The sequence below is a fragment of the Dendroctonus ponderosae genome, unplaced genomic scaffold (assembly GCF_020466585.1).
Source record: "Dendroctonus ponderosae isolate FM_Combo_2020 unplaced genomic scaffold, Dpon_F_20191213v2 Dpon_F_20191213_11, whole genome shotgun sequence".
In the NCBI taxonomy this organism is placed as follows: Eukaryota; Metazoa; Arthropoda; class Insecta; order Coleoptera; family Curculionidae; genus Dendroctonus; species Dendroctonus ponderosae.
In genome coordinates, this window is record NW_026017213.1 from 1,967,283 (window position 1) to 1,973,567 (window position 6,285).

Here is a 6,285-nt window from a genome sequence, read left to right on the forward strand (position 1 = left end):
CGCTTTCCTTAAAAAATCGCAATTTTCAATCGCGATCAAGTAGAAACTTGAAATTTGCAGGATCCATACAAATAATTTCAATCTTTACGCCCTGAAAATTTCAGTGAAATCGCGCAAAGTTCGCATGTTTTCTATCGAAGTCAATTCTGGCTTAAAATGGCAAATTTAACACATTTACACGCTTTCCTTAAAAAAATTAAAAAATCGCCATTTTCAATCGCGACAACGTAGAAACTTGAAATTTGCAGGATCCATAAAACTAAGTTCAATCTTTACGCCCGCAATCGCGCAAAGTGAGGAAGTTTTATATCGAAGTCAATTCTGGCTTAAACTTGCAAATTTAACACATGTACACGCTTTCCTTAAAAAAATCGCCATTTTCAATGGCGACCACTTAGAAACTTGAAATTTGCAGGCTTTATAAAAATAATTTGAATCTTTCCGCCCTCAAAATTGCAGTAAAATCGCGCAAAGTCCGGATGTTTTCTATCGAAGTCAATTATAGCTTAAAATGGCAAATTTAACACATTTACACGCTTTACTTAAAAAAAATCGCAATTTTCAATCCCGATCAAGTATAAACTTGAAATTTGCAGGATCCATAACAATAAGTTGAGTATTTACGCCCTGAAAATTTCAGTCAAATCGCGCAAAGTCCGGATGTTTTCTAGCGAAGTCAATTCTGGCTTAAAATTCCTTAAAAAAATTGCAATTTTCAATCGAGATTCAGTAGAAACTTGAAATGTATTGCGGATTATTTAACTCAAGGCGAATAAGATTTCGCATCATGAATTGCCAAAAACCTTCTTGGATTATCGTACCTTTCTAAAATGTCTCCTAATGGTTGGGACAGATCGCTTTTGGTTGTGTTGTAGATGTCTTGGACTTGCAAGTCCTTTTGGTAGCCGAGTTTCAAAAATGGCAGGACCCAACTAGAAGAATATTAAACTTAGAAATTAGAAACTTGAAGTCCGTCAAATTTCATTAAAATCTCACGAAATACCGATGTTTGCCAACCAAGTTAATTTTTTGTTGAACTTTACATACTTACACCCTTTCCATTAAAAAATCCATATTCAAAGGCGATAAAATATGGGCTCAAAATTCACCATCACATATATAAATCATACACATACTTAAATCTTTAAGCCAGCGAAATTTCATTAAAATCCGACGTTTGCTATCTAACTCAATTCGTAATTAAAATGACCAACTTTACATATTTACACGATTTTCTTTAAAAAATCGTAACTCTCAACTTCCATTCAATATAAACTCGAAACTTTCACTACTCATAGAACTGACGTGTCTTTAAGCAATTCTAATTTCATTGCAATCGCGTGAAATTTGGATGTTTGCCAACCAAATCAATTCTGGCTTAAAATGGCCAATTTCACACTTACACGCTCTCCTTTAAAAAATGGTAACTTCCGATCGAGATCAAGTAGAAAGTTGATTTTTTTACGATCTGTAGAAGAGATCTGAGTGAGTGTTTTGGTACTATAAACTTCATTGAAACCGGGCTAAATCTCGCTTTTTGCTAAATAAGTTGACTCTGGCTACAAATAACCAATTTTCCACACTTGTCACACTTACAGGGTTGTTTTTTAAAAATGGAAACTTTCAATCGGGATCGAGTGGAAACTTAAAGATTCCTCGATCTGTGGAAGAAATTTATATCTTTAAGCCCTAGAAATTTCATCGAAATTGCTCAAAATACGGCCTTTTGTTAATGCAGCATACTGAAGTAAAATCGAGAAAAGGAAAATGGAACGAAACAAAACTGATCAGTTTTTCGCGCTTTTAGGCGTTGCGAAAAATAGTTTTATCTTGATGGTTCATGGCTCGACGCAGCACCGCTCTGAAGATGCAAGTCACTCGTGCTTGTGAAACGTCAGAAATAAATTATTTTGCACGACGGCTTAAAGGCCTGAAAAGCTCACTAGTTTCAAAAAATAACTCCGAACAACTTTTCATCAAAAGCAAGTTTTTAAAAGAGTCAGTTACCAAATGCTACACCAGCAAGGGATAAATAATGCTAAAAAACGACGCTTGAGATCGCACGCTTAGAAAGGCTAACGACAAAAAAGAATAAAGCAGAGATTAATCAGAAAGAGATGAAAATTGGACGTTGCAGAACGACTTGAGAAAAATAAGCAAAAACTCTCCTTCTTAAGAGATGAGTGGAATCATGAACATCAACATCTCAAAAGAGCTGATATCTAAAGAAAAAGGAAAAGGGCGAAAACGAAATTGAAAAACAGGTGGACAAAAAGGCGGAAAAAATATTGCGTGATAATCAGATTATTAATTTAACAAAAAACGTCCAAGTCCAGAGAAAACGCTTCGCCAATAAATAAAAATTATTACAATAAAACAGTGTTTAAGTGTTAAAATGAGAAAATCATTGTTTAGATAATAAAACCGATTTCAAAAGAAAACATCGGCATTTCTGGTTGGCTAAAACTCAGGAAGAATCACACGCTGTTGGGTGCGTCCGAATGGTTAAACCCGGAAAACTTGCCAAAAGAAGAGTTTGTTCAGCCAGCTGGCCGATTCTTCCGGACTGGGATTGTAGAACTTCTTCGTCGAATCCATGCGGCCACTTTGTCCTTTTTATTTGCGCAAAAAAACACCACCGACTGAAAATCAAGCATTTTCAATTTTTGCTGCAGCGAATCTAAGGGCGCGTCCAGACCTGAGCCTGAGCCGCGGCAAATTCCTTTGATGTTTCATCAAAACACCGACAGATGACCCATTTTCTGTCGGTCTTTTGCAGGAATTTGCCGCGGCTTAAGCGCGGCTTTTTTTGTTTTCTGAAACACGCAGGTGAATGACCACTCAGAGGCTTGACCACTGTTGGCTGGACGGTACACTTTCGCTTAACTGAAATGTTCAGAAGCAACTGCAAAATTCACGTGGTTGGTCGAGGTTGCAATTTAGATATCCATTTACACATCGTCATTCGCTTGGATATCTGCTGTGCTGATAATGTCTGTTGATTTGGGAAATCTGGCGGCTCGAGCATTATTCAATTTAGCTTTTTTCGAATTTGATTGATAAGAAATCAGGGTCGTCGCTTATTGTGTAATAATTAATAGAAGACGTAATGTTCCATATCTTTGAGGGCTTGTTTTTGGGTGAAGACGTTTCCAGATTTTTCCGGATTTTATTTGAATTTGCCGCCATTACACTCAGCTGACAGCTGACAGTAGATTCCGTTAGGTTTCGGATCTATTAGGACGGGAGAAGCCTTTTAAATTACAGTTAAACCATTTATTCCATTTACCTTTTCTTACATTTAAAGCAAAGTCCTGTTTTTTATTAACATTTGGGTGTCTTTGACTCACTGACCGACTGTTCTACAAGCTTTTTTCAAAAGTGGTTTTGTATGACACTGTTTGATGATGATGACTTTTTAATGGCGTTTTAAGGCCGATTTTCCCCAAGCGATCTTAACCCAGTTTAACGCCTGAAACTCAGTTTGACACTATATACTAACGTATATAGTTCAATAATGTATATGGTTGTATATAACAGATAGACTGGCCCACGGCAATAAACAGAAGGGGCTAATTGTAGCTCCCTTGGAATACAACGTTGCCAGTATCTAATGTTATGTCATTGTATCGTGTCAAGTGTCAAATCTTAAAAAGTTGAGGTTAGAACTGTTAAAAGTGGGAAGTGAAGTGGTTTGGTTTATGTCTGACCACGCTTTGACTTGATTGTGTCGAAGTAGTATCAGTGTTCTGTCGTAATAACGTACAAATAATAACTTTTATAGCATTAGTTATGTCTATTTCCAATGTTTGCAGTATTTGTCAAAAAAGCTTTTCAACACAGGGAAATCTCAAAAACATTATCGTACAAATCATGGTACCCCAGTGAATACTCTCCATGGTACCCCAGTGAATAAACTAAAATTGTGTTTGATTTTATTTATAATTGTTACTTATACAGGGTGTTCCGTAAATATGTTAAAATATTTTAGCAGCGTGTTCTCCTAGTCATTTTTTTAGAGGGGGGTCTTTTTAATTTGAGGTCTCATTTTTTAGGTATTTGATCTCCAAAATGGCGGAAAATATTCGTTTTTGTTGTTTTTCTTTAAAACGGTTAAACATTGGGAACTTAAATTTTGGTACACATTATATGATAATTCAAGGCCATTCTATGGTAGTGTTTTGTAGTTCAGTTTACTTTTATACAGGGTGGAAATGTGGAACTCCTACTTTTGCCCTGTTCAGAACTTTTTTGTGTGCACTTAAACTTTTATCAACATAATTTTTTTAATTACTACAAGTTATTTATCAATTTTTTATCTCTTATTGTTTCTTCTTAAGGGCACTAGTTTGCCCGCAAAAAAATTAAATCGTTTCGGCTTAATGAAAACTTTCCAGGCCGTTGGATTGCTAGAGGTCAAGAAGCTCCTATAAACTCACCTCCTAGATCTCCCGATTTAAACGCGCTTGATTTTTACTTCTGGGACCATTTAAAAAGTACGGTATATTCACCAGAAGTGAATACAATCGAAGAACTTTAGGAAATTATTTTTTATATTTCTAACGAAATAAGAACTTCAGTGCAAACTTTACGGTCTGAAAATTTGAATTTCATTAAAAGACTGATGAAGTTAACATTAGAATGGTTATTTAAATTTAATTGTGTGTGTTTATATCGTTGCGCATATTGTTACCATGTTATTATTTAAGTAAAATTTATTCAAACTATAATGTATTTTATTTTAATTAATTTTTTAAAAATTCTGTCAACATTAGAAATCTTAAACTAATTTTTGGTAGACATTTTATATCGGAAATAATTTATTTTATCGATATCTTAAGAGGCTAGAAAGAGAGAACCGAGAGAAAGATGGAGCTAGGTGTGGCAGAAACCCAGTACCTAGACTCTTGTAAACATACAGAGAAAGGGTACAAAGTTAATGATAATGCTTTTAAATTTCCTTTATTTATAAATAAGTGAAGGAGTAAATAAATTAAATAATTAATAAAGGACTATTTACTTATTTTTTCTCCAAATACATTAAAAATTCGACATGGTGATAAAACACTTAAATTTGAAAAGCAGGTTTTAAGGCACTATAATTATTGACAAATAGAACAGGTTTTATTGACAAAAAAAATTGATGGGAAAAATATATATTTTTACACATTAAAAATAACATGTTTAATGCGTTTGTAGAAAGATCATTGTATGACATAGAATTGGATAAAAATTCAAAAAACAAACTATTGGTGACTAAAAATTGTGTTAGTTTCTGTCTATGCTATTACTTATTTCATTGTTTCTTGCATTAATATGATGAATTCTTATTGTGAAATAGTGTTTTAATATTAGTTAATCGTATTAACTATAAAATATGACCATCTAAAGGATCTTGCTCGAAGCACTGTTCTGGCAAAGATGTAGATAACTCTTCTATATTTAGTTGTCTGTTAGATAGTCAAGTAGATTAATTTTAAAATTACGTTAGACGTAACATTTTGATGCGTTCGTATTATGCTCTYAGCAACACGGCAAATCTTTASTAATTCCYTAGAAGGYTTGCAASTCCCTCCTCTTAGGCCCGTTTGCACCGTTGAAAATAAGCWTGSSTTTGCCATTAAGCTCMGCTTTAWAATAAAATTGGTTTGCACCACATTATACACCAGGCTGCCAGCATTCAAAGCTCAGCTTAAATTAAGCCGTCAACTTTGGTGGCTTATGGTGTTAAGCCGTAAATTCTAACCCTCGTTTTCCTTCCTCCTRCATGTGGCGATAGTTAACAAAATTGAAAATTAACAAAATAACGATAACAAACAAAAAACAGAAACAATGGATATCGAAACTTGTTTTGACAYCCATTGTTGAAGACGATCTAGATATCTTGGAGATAATCGAATTTGGATTTCCAAAGACGATATATAACAGAAATAATCCATTGGAGGACTTGGAGGAACTAACTTTTTAMAAAATATTTGGGTTCTACAAAAKCACCACAGATATAAATGAATTGGATTATTTAAYTGATATTGCTCARTTGCAAAATAAAACCATAAATAAYCTTCAAAATCACCGCAACAGTACACTACAACAATTCATTAATTATTTCGAAAATTTGCGTTAAMATTTTAGTYTAYCAGTACAAAATAAAATTTCAATAYCTATRTAAAATTCTTTAATAAAAAATKSTTAAAAAACAGATGTATTTAAAATATGAACGTTGGGTTGGAAAACACTCTAAACGCAAGGTTCCTAAATTGTACAATTTAGGAATCTTGTCTTAAA